Here is a 17605-nt window from a genome sequence, read left to right as displayed (position 1 = left end):
TGTCAGAAAGTGTTTTCTACCCCAGAGCTATCAACGAAGAAAGTTATCCATGGCATTCCTCTAAGTTTAGTGGTTTGGTGTTTTTTTTCCTTCTGCATAGATTGCATCTTTCGAAGGAGCCCACACCTCCTGGAGCAGCAGCCACAGGAGCTCCAGGGGCCCCAGAAAAGGGCAGTATGATACAGAGGAAGCCGATACAACCCTTTACTCTTCTTAACCAGTGTGAGAAGCACTTGGCCAGCTTTCTTTCCTCCACAGAAACTCAAGAGAAAAGCTTTAATGTTTTCAGGTGAGCCTGATGGCTGAGCAGGTGCACTCATCAGCAGTATTTTAAACCTACATTATTTGGGTAATCTGGGAAAACACAGCTGTTTGTGCCCAGGTCCCCTCTCCTCAGTAAATTTCCACCCTGATTAACAAATGGCTTTACTTAAAATAGCATCCTTCCACCCAGCTCCTCTCCGCACTGCTGGTTTGCACCCAAGCCCGCCGTGCAGCAGGGCAGCTGAGCTGGCAGGGAGGAAAAGCCCCGCAGAACCCCTTGCACACCCGTGACACGCTCAGCACAGTGGTCTCATCCTGCCGGGCTCCAGGGGACCCTCCAAGGAGTAACCAAAGGCGAATGGCCCCCACATCCCCCCTCGGCTGAATGCTGCGTCAGAGCAGGAGTTGCTTTGATGCCTGCTTGATGGACCAAGGCACGACTCAAACAGCACGGACGTGCCCAGAATAAGCTGCCAAACCGGCAGAGCAGGTGTCGGTGTGGTGCACAGCTCTCCAAACATTTCCTCTCCTGCCCATACTGTTCACGCCACTGAGACCCACCTACCTGCTCCCGAACAACCCTCACCTTACAACCCGGAGCAGAGCCAGCCCTGTTTCACTACTCAGCCTCCACAGAGGCTCCCCAGGGTCAGGGGAGAGGCATCTCGGCTCAGCGCATCCCACCATCAGCAGATAATGAAATGCAATAACCCCATCAACACTACAGAATTATTGTAAGAAACAAACTTCCTTTAGCGCTAGGTATGACACCAAACACAACCTCAGCTCCTGCGAGCAGATGTCCCTTGACTGGTGCAGGTAGGAGGTAGGGCAGGATGCCCAGCGCTGCAGCTGAGCACCCACTATGTTGTTCAGCAGGTGACAAATGGCCTGACTGTTAATTAAAAGCTGAGTGTGTTGTGCAAGAAATTGCTACCAGGTGTTCTGGGTGAATAAAAGGAGAGGCTGGGCTGGTACTTGCATTCAGAGAGCTGGGGGGAGGAGAGGGAGTAAGAGGGTCAGGTGGGCCTAGCTGTTAGGGAATGGGCTCTGTGGGTAGATCTGTGTGTTTTAGTTGAAGAAAAGAGCTTTCTTGCTTGTGTCTTGGTGCAGTGCTGTCTCCTGGCTGGTACCACAGGCAGATGTTCTCTCTTTCCTCTGGGATTCTCCTCTTTGAGCAGATCTCTGGTGTTTCTGTCTTCCTAAAAAAACAAAGGCATCAGGAAAAAGCTTTGATACCTTAACAGAGCTGGTTATACTTAACGCTGGCCTCAGGTTACCTGCCAGGTGTAATACAGCTGGTGGGCTGGGGCTGTTTTTGTACCCCCGGGCAGCAGCAGGGGCATGGGAGGAAACCCTCTGCCCCAGCGCCGCGCTTGCATCTGGGGTGGTAAAAATGCCTCTGTGCTCTAGGTGAGGCTAGAAATGGCATGAGCAGAAATAATCCTTCTCCGTAGAATTCAAAATCTAATCCTGCTCTAAATCCTCTGAGTAGTCAGAGGCCCCAAAACCTGGGCGAGGAAACGTTTTTGGGAGTCAGCAGTGGTGGAGCTAAACCGGGGGGCTCTGGGGCATGGGGGAAAGAGCAAATAGCCCCCAAACTATCCCTGGCTGGCAGAGGTGGTACCCAGGGCTGTCACATCCCCCTTGGCAGCTCCTGTTTTCAGCGCCAGGATCCACGGGGCTGCTGCCTGCAGAGATGCAGCTGCTCTGAGCTGGTCCTGTAGTCTGGAAAACTATTTCTGGCATAAAAAGCCAGCACTTTGGAAACCCTCGGGCTGTTACAGACACTTGGTGTGATTCACTAGCGGCTGGGCAGTCGCCTCTTCTTTATTGTCCTGCTTGGGCTGTGGCAGAAGGGTGACAGATCTGAGTTATTCTTGGGTGAATGACACTCCACGAGTGGGGTTTCTCATGAGCCCCTGAAGGGGGTCTGAACAGCACCTACCAAAAGAGGGATGTGAATACAGCATGGTGCACGTGCGTGGCACCCCATCTATGCACATTTAATTTTAAAAATACAAATATAAAAGAAAAATGAGGTTATTGGGAAGAAAAGGCAACTGGCTGGACTTTTAATAATAATCCAGGGCGAATTCCTTTCGATACAGGCAATTCTCTCACTCTCTGCCTCGTGCAAGCCACGAGCCGCACATGCGGAGGAGAGGCTTTTGGGGAGCGGGGGCGGCTGCGGTGGCAGCTCCTGCAGCCCCTCCTGGGCACGGCGGCTCCCACCCTCACCCTGCGCGCTCCGCGGCAGCTCCTGGGCGTTTGCCTCCTGCCTCCAGCCGGAGCAGGCAGCTGCGATTTGGTGACAAAGCATGCAGGTCTGCTACTTTCCACTGAGTTTCATAACTTGCATTATTTATTGCGGCAGCTCTGGTTCACTCTTACTCCCCTGTAATGAAAGTCCGCAGTATTCATTTCACTTCCCTCTCAGCACAAATAACTATACGGTGAGTGTAGGACTTTCTTTTTTTAAATGTTGTACGTTACGAACTATAAAAAAGAGTTTATATCCTTTTATTTCCTTAAAACATGTAGCAATGGGAAAAAGGGGCCATAAGTGGGAAAAGTGGGGCTGGGGAAAACCACCCTGATATTTATAGCACCAGTGGGAGACTTGGGTTTAGCTGTGGGGAGAACCAAGGACAAACTAAATCTGGGGACAGATGAGGGGTAGGCATGGCGGATGCCTCCTGGGTGCCGTTCAGCATCCCTACCTGTGCGTTTTGCTTCCCCCATCACACCTGAAAGCCAAAACAGAGTATCTAGAAGAGCTTGTGAAGCCAACGAGGAGACATACATCTGTCACAGCCACCAGTAATCACCTGTCAACCTGACCTGGCATGAGATGATGTCCCAAGGTATTAATAAGTTATCTTGTGCAGTGTTTTACATCCAGTCATTATTTGCCATTCAAACGCTTAATATCAGCTCGCGTGATTTGCGAGCAATACTACAATGTGCTCATTTATCTGTGACATTTCAAAGAAACCAACAGAGCTTTTAAACAAGGCTCTGAGCAGCATTCACGCCGCTGCTATTCTAGTTTTCTCCCATTCAGAGGGAATTTGTATATACCTCGTAGAGCTGGGAAGGTTGTTATGTTTATTAGCTTTTTAGGAGAAATTTCATCTTTTCTATCACCCAGTTACTGTAGGTGCATATTTCTTTTATTCAAGTCCCGTAACAACCACTGACTGTACCAGCCTGAGCAGAAGCTGCCCTGGGAAGGGAAGGACCAGACCACACCGTACACCAGAGGTGCCGTAGCTCCGTCTGTGGATGCTCACAGGATTACTCTTCCAGGCCTGGCACGATTTTATTTGCCCTTTTTGAAGGGCCATGGGAAAGGTACCATCCTCAGCAGCGGCCACATGCGTGTTTAAATCGCTAATGCGCTACGGGCCCCTCTTCTTTCCAAGCCTGAAAGTAATTCTTGTTGAGACTTAAAATGGATAATTGACTAGAACCAGCAAAGCTTCTCTGATGGAAAACAATCTGCAAGACCTAAATCAATAACATATAATTCCCCATCTTTCTTTATCTCAACAAGATGTTCCTCTGAGGAGACACAATGTAGCCACAGAGTGGATATAAATGCTGTTTTGTTGCCCAACCCTGGGTACCTTACACAGTGGGGTAAATTTTGACCCCAACAAAGCTTTTGAGGGAATATTAGTTCCTTGATAACATGCTTTTACCTGCTCAGTATATATGTATTTCCTCAGCCTAGCAAAAGGTTGTATTAAAAGAGGTTTGTATTACATTTCCAGATATTTTTTCTGTCCCTCTGCTGTCACAGTACTCCTGACGCTTGGTTGTACTTACCTGGCTCTATTTTGGGGAGGGGAAGATTTAGGAAATACCTTTTGTTTTGCATTGCATATAAAATTATAAAATTTAAAAGTGCTTTATAGGGAAACCAGACGCGCACTTCCAGCTCGTGGCACATCATCTCCGGCTCAGACCGTGCTCCCCTTCACGCCTGCTGCCGCCTTGAATCACGGACAGCCCGTTCGGAAATTTCCAGCTGGCATTCGCCCCCTCCCGTGCCTACGCCGCTTCTCCCGGGAGCCTCCAGCCCGCCAGCTCCAGCACCACACAGTTATGCAATTATTTCACGTCCCATCCCCAAGCGTGAGCCAAAGCAAGTTCAAGCTCTGCTGAAGAGTGTTGCTATTTCTGGCCGGTGCTGCTGAGCCTCTGCGCTGCTCAGCTTGGGCTCACAGCTCCCCACGTGCTCCCCAGCAAGAAATACCCACACGGTGGTGTTCAGTTAGTGGTTAAGTACGGTCATTTTTAGTTAGTGTTTAGCCTGGGAGGGAGACATGCAAAGTCTTAAAGTTTGGGTAGGGAATGGAAGGAATATATTGCACTGCCCTTGAGAGGCGATGCTTGTGCCAGGACACAACTTCTTTGCCCTCTTCCAAGAGAAGAAAACACCTGAATCATTCACTCATCACCTGTGCACGACATCTCACGCCCTAAATGTAATTCTCAGGATGCCTTAGAGTGGGATGTCCATTAAAACTGGCAGAGTTCCTGCAAAAACAGGCTGGAGTTTGTCTTTCCATGCACTAATGTCACCTGCCATTAGCAGATACATGCCAGTCCCCGCCTGACCCCGTAACAGACCAAGAAAAGGTGGATAAGATTTCAGGTTATGTAATTTATTTGTAATTTCAGATACCTTTAAGCAACAAATTAGCTAAATTCTTGATTATTCTCATTTAAAAAGAAACCAGCAATCATTTATTTCCTTTGAGTCTGGGAGCATGGAGTTACTTGCTTTTAAAATTCAGTGCGTGCTTCTGGTTTTCTTTTTCCCAAGGTGTCTGTACTCGGTGACTGAGCACCCCAAATATTTACCGACTCTCAGATGACAAGGTGGGAAAGGCCAGCTTCATTTATTTAGCCTAAATCCCTAGGCAATACTCATGATGGGCTGCTCTGTTGCCATTTAAATATTTATATAGAGCTGTCAGCTGCTTGACCCGCTTCCTTCTATATTAAATATCTCCTCCTTGCTAAATCAACGTGACTTCTTCCATTTCTGTTGCAATTTAGAGCCAAATCCAACAGTTTGCTGTGATTTGTGGGGGGGTGGGGTGGCATTGTATTTTGCCATAAATAACCCTCCAGCTCTGAACTTTTCTCACCGTCTGATGTATCGGTATTCCAACAAGTGTTGCCTTTTCGGAGCGAGAGCCCACGCTCCTCGCCTCTCTCCGCTGCCTTGCTTTAATAGCCCTTTTGGGAAGCCTGCATGGGAAGACGAAAATTGTAATATTCTGTATTTCTTAGCCTTGATTATATTTTAATGGAGTTTTTATAGCTTTCCTGATTGGGTTTGAGCTGTTTTTTTTTAATACACTTCCCCTCTGTCATTTTTCACATCTGTCTGACGGAACCAGACATATTCTGCAGCCTCTACCCCTGCTCTGCCCTCGGTGATTTTTCATTCAGCTCCTCAAATTGATTGACAGACCTTTTCAGTTTGGGGTTATTAATGATGTGGCAGGATCTGAGTTAGTGTCTCCACAACAAACACATAATAAACCTTCTCCCTCTCTAAGCAGAGCTCAGCATACGTGGTTTTTTTTCTTTTGTATCCTCCATAACCTGTATGATATTACATCCTCACACCTTGACAAGAAAGAGGTGGGTATATTTTTTCCAGTGATGAAGCACTTCTGCTCTAGAGATAGTTTTGTTCCCAGGGTCTGTTGCCTTCCCGGGTGCTGCCTACTTCTCCTGAAGGATGGGTGCGTTGTTTTGTTTTGTGTTCCAAAGCAGCTCCCCCCAGTATATATATATATATATATATATATATATTTGCAAACTGTTCTAAATGCATTTGATTTAAAATGGAAAAAAAAAACCCACCCAAAACACAAAACCAAAACCCCAAAGGAGACAAAACCACTGACAGTTTACTTCAGGAGACTCAACTTCACATGCTGCCCTGCCTTCTCTGCTGGAGTGACTGCATCAGTGGACAAGGGAAGAGCTATGAATGTCACCTCTCCAGACTTCTGTAAGGCCTTTGGCATGGTCCCCCACAGCATCCATCTCTCTAAACTGGGGAGATATGGATTTGATGGGGGGGGACTGTTCAGTGGGTGAGGAACTAGCTGGATGGTCGCATCCAGAGGGTCGTGGTCAATGGCTCGATGTCCAGATGGAGACCAGTGACGAGTGGCCTCCCTCAGGGGTCCGTACTGGGACCAGTGCTGTTTAATATCTTCATCAATGACACAGACAGTGGGATCAAGTGCCCCCTCAGCAAGCCTGCAGATGACACCAAGCTGGGCAGTGCAGTTCGCACACCAGAGGGACAGGATGGCATCCAGAGAGACCTGGACAGGTTGGAGAGGTGGGCCTGGGAGAACCTCATGAGGTTCAACAAGGCCAAGTGCAAGGTCCTGCACCTGGGTCGGGGCAACCCCTGATATCAGCACAGGCTGGGGGATGGAGGGATGGGGAGCAGCCCTGCGGAGAAGGACTTGGGGGGTGCTGGGGGGTGAAAAGCTGGACACGAGCCGGCAACGTGCGCTCGCAGCCCAGACCCCCAGCCGTGCCCGGGGCTGCATCCCCAGCAGCGCGGGCAGCCGGGCGAGGGAGGGGGTCCTGCCCCTCTGCCCCGTTCTGCGAGACCCCCCTGCAGCGCCGCCTCCAGCTCGGGGCTCCTCAGCACGGGACAGACACGGGGCTGTTGGAGCGGGGCCAGAGGGGGCACAGAAATGCTCCGAGGGCTGGAGCCCCTCTGCTGCGGGGCCGGGCTGGGAGAGCTGGGGTTGTGCAGCCGGAGAAGGGGAGGCTGCGGGGAGACCTTATTGGACTCCCACTTGTACTGAATTTTCCATGGATGGTGAGGGGGAGCGAGAATTAATGACAGCAAAATATTGACAGTCCATTAATGGCTCTGTGGCACAACCCCAACGGCGTAAAAGGCACATTGCTTTTCCCCAGCGTTACTAACTTCAGCTCTCTTTCGTTCTGGCCTTTCCTTGTTCAGCTGGGGCTCCAGGGAGCTGCCTGCCATGAGCCCCTGCATCGCCCCATGCCCAGGTTGGCCACCTCCTCTTCCTCTGGGGACACCGGCAGCACCTTCTCTGCTTTTGGGGTTGCCCCTGGGCATCAGACCCCAGGGAGCACTGGGACACCCCAAAGGTGTTGGCTCGGTAATGCCCGCGGGAGCATTTTAGCACCCCAGCACCAAGATCTAGTTGGATTTCAAGTATCATTTTTCTAGCCTGGCACTGGACTCCAGCCTGAAAATTATTCGAAAATTGCTAAGTGCACGCACCTATGTTCATTACATGGCCATTAACTAAAAATAGTCACTTTGTAGCCTTCATAACCAGACTTTGGGAAGAAACAGTAATACATACCTGTAATAAAAGTGCATTGCACCAGGCTGCAACTCAGCTACGTCATGATCAGAGGAAAAAGTTATACTTTATTAATTTTGCAGAAAACGTATGGTAGTCTCTGCCTAATGAATACTAATAGAACCTTTAAAGCTCATTTACCAAATACATAAAATTAAAGGACAATGAGAGGCATTACTTACAGAGCACATTTGAGCATTACTGAAATATCCCATTTGTTTATCACAATAATTGCAAAATAAAATACATCGATTGCTCCATATTTATAAGTTCAAGAGCTATTTGGGTCTGCATGCACTCTTCCTAATGTGTAATGAAGGTTATAAAAGGAACAAGCAGCTTAATTTAAAATACAAAGAAAACTCTAAAACTGCATGAAATCTGAGAAATAAGACATTGTGAGTCAGTCATTTACTCGCATTGTCTCCCACCGAAGCACACAGGCAGTGATGCAAACAGGATGTGGGAGGGTTTGCCGATATTTATGAGCAGGTGCTCTTCAGCTGGAGTCAATTTTGAAATAATTGACACCTGGGGGCAGAGTCTGCCTGGGCGATCGTGGTGGGCAGCAGAGACGCTTCTGCAAAGCGGCTTTGGGTTTGCACTACCCTCAGGGCCAAATTTATCTCCTAGGTTGTTTTTTTTTTTCTTTTTAATGCCCCCGAGAAAGTCGCTGGCCAGGTTACGTCTGTGCCAGCGGCACTCGGGGTCGCTCTGGCCACGGCACCGGGCGGTACGTGGAGGACAGCAGCAATGAACAGGTTCTGTCTGCTGGTGTTCTGGAGACCTTCAGCCCTACCTTCCCCCGAGGTCTTCCTTATGGGGAGCTGGGGGAAGAGTCCAAAACCATGCTTCCAGATGGGGTGACAGTGCCCAACCTCCCTTCCTGCTGGCTTTCTCAGGGCTGGGGCAGAAAGAGACAGGATGAGCGTGGGACAGGACGAGCCCTGAAGCCCCAGCCTTGCAATAAAAGGTTTCCAGTCAAGAGCCACCTGCTTCCTTTTATCTGCAGGCGCAAGTAATTTCTGACATTGTTTCATCTGCAGAGCCAAAAAGATATATCATCCTGCCAATTTTGTTTTGCTTTAGGCCAAGAAACAGCTGCAGCGCAGAGCAGTCAGCGGGCTCTCGAGGACTTCAGCGTCTGTCAGAGGCTGGGTCCAGAGACGTCCCCTGTGGGGGGGCAGGCGAGGGGCAGAGGGGATAAATACGAGAACCACCAAAAGTCTAAAAAGTCCTGTTGCATTTAATCCATGGAACTCAAATCCTAACCCCCAGATGAATGATCTAAAATTACACTATTTGTCTTCTGCTGAAAAACATCCACTGGGCACTCGGATTTATTCCTGGGGCTTTGGGCACATCTCCATAACATCTATCTCCCTCCTAGTTTAAATATTCCCCCCCAAAGCCGTGCTGTCCCACCGTGGCAGCCCCAGCCGTGCTGGATGCGTCGGTGATCATCTGGTAGCGAAGCAATTCGTCCCTCCCAGGTGAGGGACAAACACACATGGTTTTCAGTGGCGGTTTAGTAATTTATTTTTTAACTGATTTGTCTGATTCAACGAACACGCTGTTTTCAGGTTTCTGCTTTAAAACCCCAACTCGCTCATTCATCCCTCATCTCATTTCCCCTAGTTCAGGGACTGCCACCCGCCGCTCTGCAGGGGGACGAGCCTCTCAAAACACGTGTATCACCCCAAAAGCGCTGCCAGCCACAGCCGGGCCGCTGTGAGAGCATCTCTGTGAAACAGCTGGATCTTGATGACCAGCCTGAGACCCACCAGCCCATCCATAATGGCTGCTCCTGGGGCGAAATGGCTTCATAAGTCTGCGGAGCCGATGTGTGCAGCCTTCAGGACAGGGATTTAATAACTTTGCATTTTTTTTACTTCCAAGGATCATTTATTAGCTCATTACAGAGCTGTTTGCTTCTCACTCAGAAACTGAAGCCAACATTCTTCGTGTGTGTGTGTGTGTGTGGTTATAATGCTGCTAAACTTCACAAAAACCCACCAGCAATGATTCGGTCCCAGGTATGTACAATTGAGGAGGAAAAAGAAGCAGCGTTTTCTTGCTTGCCTGTGGACCTCAGGGGCCTGGCAGGCTCTTGTTGCAGCGTGCCCTGGCGGGATGTGGCCCTTGGATATTCACATCCCCCATGGAGACGGAGGTTTGTGCCACACGATGAATGGTTTGGAGACCCACCAAAATCTCCTCCGAGCCATCCTGAAATCGGAAAATGCTGATCGACGTTGCTGGGACCAGTCAGGAAGTCCTGGGTAAAGGGGGAGGAAAGATTTTGCTATACTCTTGAGGGTTTTTTTTATTTAATGAATTCTTTTGCTTCAGTAGATTTTGGGGCGGGAGCATTGGTGGGAAACGAGAAGCACCCAGGGATGGCAGCGTGAAATATTTCGTGGCAGAGTGTTTACAAAAGTCCACTGAGCAATTCACAAGCAGTTTCTTGTCCCCCAAATAATATTTTTAGCAAACGCAGAACTTAGATTAGTCAGCCAGCCCACTCTGGGATGGGTGGCAGAGAGACTTGACACCTTGTTGTGGTCCTGGTGCATCTTGTACACGTCCCTGGAGAGGCGTGGAGACGGGTCATTCCCATGGCAACGTTGCCAGTGCTGGACCAGGGAAGGTATATGCCAGTTGTTAAGTGGTTCTGACACTAATGATATAATTAGCTGTGGTAAAAGTCATGTCTGGTATCATCTACTTTGTTTCCAGGGTGACTAAAACACTATAAATAATGATGTCCAGCAGTGTTTCCATAGAGCCGCTGTCCCCAGCAGAGGCGGGACAGAAGGTCCTTCATGGTCAACGGGCAGGAGATGGACATGTCGAAAGTTTCCATTCTGCCTCCCAAACCGGCAAGGCCAAGGTCGCCGAGTCTCGCCCTGACGAAGGCAGCTGCTCCAGGCTGGGATCTGTCTTCCTGGGCTTTCCACAGATAGGTGGTGAGTAAATACATCAAGAGTTGGTCACCAGGGACGCATGAGCAGGAGCTCAAACCTCAGTTCTTGCCTCCAGCCCTCCCCAAAGCTGCCTGGGAGGACTGGGAGATTTTCCAGTGAAAATCATTGATTTGTCGAAATGGGGAAGAACATGGTTTTAACCTGCTTCAGCCAAAGGTTTCTGGTGGAGAATCCCTGGGAGCTCAGACATCCAGATTGATGGGTGTCATCACCCCGCCATCCGCCACACACGTCCACTGGCCCCTGGGGATCACCGACATGGGGAAATCCTTGTGGGTCGCCCACTCCTCGCACCTTTGCCACATGCTCACCCCTGGCTATCGTCTGTGATCCCAGCTGCAGTTTTCATTTTAAATTGCAGGTTTGTTTCAGAAATATGGAGCTTATCATGGATCTGATGTCCTGATGGTCCTTGTCTGGGGGGGTGCCCATGCTTTAAACAAGCCAGGGTTTGGGAAAGAATCTGTCCACAGGAAAAAATTACTTACAGGCGCTCGCTTTGACGTGTTTCTAAGAGGTTGTGGTTTGCAATTTCAATTATTTCAACTTTTTGCTGAAGCAGAGGGCTTGATTCGGTTCAGCTGCTCTGCTAACTCCATTAACCCTGCGTACTTCATTTTCAGGTTGATTAAATGCACATATTCCCCTTCTCATTTTAACAGCCAAGCAAATCAATTCACGCAAGGAGGGGAAAAGCAGGCGACCTGCCGCCATGAGCTGCAGCGGCCGGGCTCGAGTCGTGCCCCTGGTGTTTGCACAAGGCTGAGCCGCTGGAGGGGTCATCGGCGTGGGCTGTAATGGCCGGCCCGGAGGAGGCTTCAGACGGGAAATGGGGAGAAGAGAGGAGGAGGAGAACACGCATTTTTAAATGAAAAGCAATCTTGAAATCTTCCATTCATGCTAAATGAGAAGCAGAAAGCCATGTGCACAAGGCTGAGCCTGATCCAAACCCCATCAATATCAAAGGGAGGATTTCTAATGACTTCCAGTGGCTTTAAAATCGGCTTTCACAGTGGCTAAGATGCAACTGTGACTGAAAAAAAACCCAAAGCCTCTGTCTTTACTGTTCTCTTACTTACTGCAGTCTTCTTGCCTGCATTTTATTGAACTCTACAGCTTTATGCTGTAAAACCCTAGTCAATCGCCGTTAGCACGAGCTGCACAAAGCCTGCATATGCACAGTTTCCAGCTCTGCCGCCTTTGCTTATTCTTTGAAAGCATAGATGTATGCAGAGGAGGGGGTTACTGCTGCGGTTCGGGGGTCGACTGTCAGGGCAGAGCCAGGAAAGACTCTTCCACTGATTTTGAGCAACCTGAGAGCCCTTTGGACTGATTGCCAGCCCTCTAAAGGGTGTGAAGACCTAATGGCTTTAAAGTACACAGAGCTAAACTGCTAATAAAGCCTGCAGTATTTTTCAAGCAGGTGTTAAGGAAAATGCTGTGTCCTTCAAGGCAATTTCTCTCCACCGTTTGAACTCAGAGGCTGTTCGCTGGGAGAACTGCTGCTTTGGCGAACGCAGCTGCTGGGACAGTCCCACAGTTACCAGGAGGTGGCATTTTAGCGGATGTATTTTTATTTTCATGCTGTCATTGCACAAAACGTCTGCACATCAGTGACGAAAGGTGGAGAAGTGCACAATTATTTAATAAGGTGTCCTGGTTTTGGCTGGGATAGGGTTAATTTTCTTCCTGGAAGCTGGTGTGGTGCTGTGCTTTGGATTTAGGATGAGAAATATGAATAACAACATAATGATAACTGAAAATAGCCCCATGACTTGGGTGTTCAGAGTGGTACAACAAGGGGGAAATAGTTAAATGCATCACATCTCAGCTGCAGCAGGGACCGCAGCTATATTCAGTGCAAGCATCCATTCGCCCAGACGGCAGCGCGAGCCCCGAAGCATGTCATTAGTCAGCCTTGCTTTATAAATAAATTCTTTTCCTTTCATTGTTTAACATGAACATGTATTGACTAATACACTGTTATGCAAATCCAAATCTCTGTGAAAACCAAAATACCCTTAGATTATTTGCATTCTGCTATTTAACATCACTAACACTGATTTAGTGCTTCACGTGATGGGGTTCCCCGGCGTATTGTCCCTGCAAAACCCTCAGGACGAGGTGTCAGCCCAGCTGTATACGTTGGGGGTGTAGGAGGGTGGTCTTTGGCACTCTGCTCAGTGTTTTAAGCCGTAAGGACATCCCAGCACAAAAGGGGGGTAAAAGAAGGAGCAAAACCAGGGCGGGAAAAAAAGAAAGTGCCAGAAACAAAGTAAGCGAGAAGCGAACAAAAAATTTTTTACCCTAAAGATGTTAAAAGCAAGTTTTAATAAAGACACATCACTTGGGTTTTAAACCAGAAGAACAAAACCACTGCCAATTTGTAAATATTTTTGGGTTTATTATGTTTTGTTGTAGCTCTGCTTCACAGTCTAACTTAATAACCTTGTTGACTCCAAGGCGAGCCTAACTTTCACCTAAAACATGCTCCTCCCACAGGTTTTCATTAGTATTTGTACTATGACCTGTGTTGTTGTTTTGACCTCAGGTAAAAACCCGTGGGGGGAAAAACCCATTTCAGCTCAGAAAAGCACATAAACGTACACCTGGGTGTGTCTCTGTGGGCAGCCTGCGCGGAAGCCGTACGGCACACGTGCCTCGCTCGCACGCTGCGTGTAAAGACTTCTGATGCTCTTGTTTCCTATAATAAGAGTTGGAAAATTCATTGACTGAATACATTATTTAATGAAAGAGCTAATTGATGCGATAAATTATTTAGAGTTTAGTATTAGACCAGCTGTGCTTGTCCCACACTATTAAATTTGACAGCTGCGATCCTGTTCCTTATGGTCATCTTTCCGCCTCGTGATTAAAAACATGACTGAGTGCTTGGGCTGGAACTTACAGTTTAATCAACTTCTAAAGAAGCGTAACGAGTTGTTTGTGCTTCAGTACAAGAAGTTCACAGCTCTTTCTTCTGACCTGATGGGGCATATAAGCCATTCAAGGCAGGTGATGAATCCAGACCCTTGACTGGAAAATGTCATTACCTGGACACCACCCAGGATAAGCAGGCACTAGAATAAAAAAAGAGATGTTTCACCATCCATTTTTATCCTTCAGGCAAAGCTACGGGCTGCAGTTTCAGCCTATTGTCTGGAAAATGTCAGGAGCCGATAAAACGCTGGAGGAAGAAATTGCTGGCCTAAATGGCGAGAGCACCGTGGGCGTGCATCAAGACCTAGAGCCAAGACTTGTCGTGCTCCCCACACCGCCTCTCCTCCGCAGGGAAAACGGGCCGGCGGAGCCAGCACCGGGCAGCTGTCGAGGATGCTGAAATGCCGCCGGCTGTGTGTGTGCAGAAACAGAGGAACATATGGGCAGCATCGTGTTCCTGTCTATTCCAGAAAGCAAAACAGAACGAGTGCGAAATAAACTCATATCAACAACGGGATGAGAATATTTACAGGAAAATGAGATATAGGAAGGGGGAAAAACGGGCTCGTATCGGGGGGCAGGGCTTGCGAGGGAGCAGGGCTGCATCTCGGTGGGATTCGCTCTGCTGTCTGCGTTCACATACAGCCAGCAGCAAGGAAAACACAATAAAAAATTACATTAGCCCCTGTACATACAAGCACACACTTGCCCATAAACATATGCACGTGAGCTGGATCCAGTTCGCTGGAGGCCTTCTTTTTATTTTTATTTTGTAATACATAGCTGAGTGAGCAGCCTTTGAGTGTAATTATTATGGTATTGAATTGCTTTCCATGGTAACTAATTGTGATTTCAGAAATACAGGTTCTGCAATGGTACAAGACGAAATGGAGCTGAATATGGAAGCAGCTGGTAAGAAGAAAATCACTTGCTTATGAAATAGTATTTAATGATGGAGGCTGGTGGAGCAGAAAAAATGGAGGGTGGCAGGGATGAAAGAGCGCCCCGGTACCTTCATGTATGTCCTTAGAGTTTGAATTCCTCAGGAAAGTGTCTGGTCAATATTTAAGGAAAGGAAACCTCCCTGTGTGGGCTGCCTTCCCATTTCCCCACTTACTGTTTTATTAAGAGGTAGACTATTAAAAATCTGGCTTTATAAAAGAGAAAAAAACAGTCAGGAAATGAAATTATGATTAAATGGTTATTACTGGTTAAAAAAATGGGAAGGATTTTACAAAAATTTATCCATTCCACGATGAAAAACAGATGAAAGAGCATGTATGGAGCAATGTTATATATATATATATATATAAAAAAAAAAAGAATAGAAAGGCTTCCCCAGACTGGGGGTGTCTCACTGCCCTCCCCCCCCAGGGCTCGAGACGGCACCGGGTGCCCAAGAGAGGGCTCATGGGAGCAGCTACGCATGCACGGAGCACAGTGGTGACACACTGAGGACCATTTTGGGTCAATGTATGAGCGTCACCGAAGCAGAGGGATTTGCAGATTCCCCTGTACAACAGCTTGCCATTCCCCTTCCCATTCCCTTCATTTCATAAGGTGTCTGATGGCAAAGGGGCTCTGGGGCGCAGCCCAAAGGGGCTGGCGAGGGCGAGGGAGCCTCGCCGGCATCCTCAGGCTGCCGGGGCACACCAATCCCACCTCCTTTTCCTCCCCATTTCCACCAAATGGGAGCATCTTTACCGTATGCGAACCGTAGCGAGTCTACTGCACGGCCAACACTGCAAGAGGCTAAAAGGCAATAAACACTCAAGTCAGGGATTCCCGAGCTTTTACAAGGGGCTAAAACCTCCGCATGTTCCTTCCCCTCCTCTGTAAGGCACCGGAGGATCCATAAGATCTAATAGTGTATCAACACCTCCAGGCAGAAGGAACAATATTGTCATCTCCTTTTTAAAAAATATGATTGAGTTAATAAGCAGTAGTCCAAAATACAGCTCATGAAATATAAAAAAATACACCAACAAAAAAAAAACCAAACCTCGATCCCCAAACTTCCAAAAAACAAGTAAGCAACCAGAAATCTGACTCTGATGAACGGGGTTATGTTGCCCAGCTGAAAACACAGAGTTTGTAGGAGTTTCTTTGACCTTGGTCCAACATCATTGGCATTGGCCGCGTTCATACTTGACAGAAATTCCACAGCCTGGATAAAAATGTGTGTAGATTTACGGGCATGTGCATGCAGCGTAAGCAAAATGTATTTTTAGGCGTATGTAAAGTCAAATCATTTCTCAAGGTAAGTATTAATTTTATTTACCCAGCAGACAGTCATGGTTTTATTATATAAATATATATCTAGGCACTTAAAATGTGAATATTTGACACAAGCCTGATCGACAACTAGCGTAGAGCCATTCAAACGTATCAAAGAGATTCATGAGCATCGGTTGTTCTGTAACCTTCATGTAGGTCTGACAGCGGACCAGTGGCAAATCCGAGTTGCTGGTTTATTGACCTAACGAGCCGCGACCGGTCCTTCAAGCACTCCTGCAGTTATAATATGCCAGTTTGGCTGCTAGATGTCTGCATGCTAGACTTGACGTCCAACCAGAATGATGAAGGTATGACAAGCAAACCATACATTAAACAAGGAAGTTATTTTAATGATCGCTCCCCAAATACCCAAAGGCACTAGTCAACACTGTGGACTAATGACCTACAAATCTGCGTGATTAGGGTGCACTTTGAGCATTACAATAGTATTTCAACAGCTTCAGATGGCACATTAAGTGACATACTTCTTCCTTCATCTGCAGCAGCTTTGTCCTGAATACCCTTCCGCTTGGTACTTCAGTAGCAAAACATACCAAACAAAAGCTGCGCCCGAAGAACCACGCTGACCTGGCAAACCCTCTTTGCCGTCCTCTCGCCAGCTATTCCTGCAAATCATACTGAACGCACACCTGCGGGGCTCCCAATTTACGTTGCTGTAACTCCCCTAACGTCAGTCAAATCACACAGCTAGAAAACTGAAGCGACGCGGCGGCAAATCAGATCCGTCGCTTCCCGCGCCTGCAGGCTCGGTGGGACACGACAGGCGATGCATCATCTCGACTGAGGACAACTTGACGTTTCTTTTGTCCGTTGCAAAAACCCTTTGTCATGTGTGGAGTATAAAGCTCACAAAATACATTTTAAAGGAACTACCATAAAGTATATGCTTCAAATAGACCTTTTACAATATAACACAAAATTCAAATGACATTTTTTAGGAAAGCACTTTAACACTTAGGTCCTGACAACATGAGATTACTTTAAGCTGTAAACCGTAAGAAGTTTTATGCGATTAAATAAAATCAGCATTACAATTTCCAGGTATTACAATTGTTGAACAGATTGTGACGACAAGATATCATTGTAATGTAAACATGAAGCTCGGGAGACTGGTACTGAGGAAACTCTCAATCCTTTCTGGATTTCTATCTGCACATAGTAAAATCGGCAACAACTGGAGAAGATGTTACATCGTCTTACGTAGCGATACCGGTGTTTTGCAAGCAGCAGTCCGTACAACATCGTCTCCTTTTTAATATTAGTGTACAGAATCACTAGTACCTTGAAAAAAAAATCTCCAGTCAAATACCGCTGCCAGGTACCAATATAACATTTGGAAGGAAATATTTAAAACCATCAGATTTTGTTAATTGCCCGTGTGTGTGTAGATATGTGAGATTTTATATATGTAAGTATATATAAAATCATAAACCTCACGTAACCTTCAGAACTGAACTACATCTAGGTAAGAAAGAAAGACCTTTTTCAATAAATTTAAAGGGTTTATTTATACCTGAGACATTTTTGCATATAGATGTCTTTGTACCTTCACCCGCAGGTACTCGCCTAAGTTCTTTACTCTTTCCCAGGGTCTCACGCAAAGCCCGCTAGAGTTAGGTGGGTTCTTCCCACTAACTCCGTGGTCTTTGGCCGAGTCCTTCCTTATCTAACCTGGATGTATAAACAGAGACATAACAGCATTAAATAGCTATATCT

Source organism: Phalacrocorax aristotelis, chromosome 11 (assembly GCF_949628215.1).
Source record: "Phalacrocorax aristotelis chromosome 11, bGulAri2.1, whole genome shotgun sequence".
NCBI classification, from domain to species: Eukaryota; Metazoa; Chordata; class Aves; order Suliformes; family Phalacrocoracidae; genus Phalacrocorax; species Phalacrocorax aristotelis.
This window is presented reverse-complemented; position numbering follows the sequence as displayed.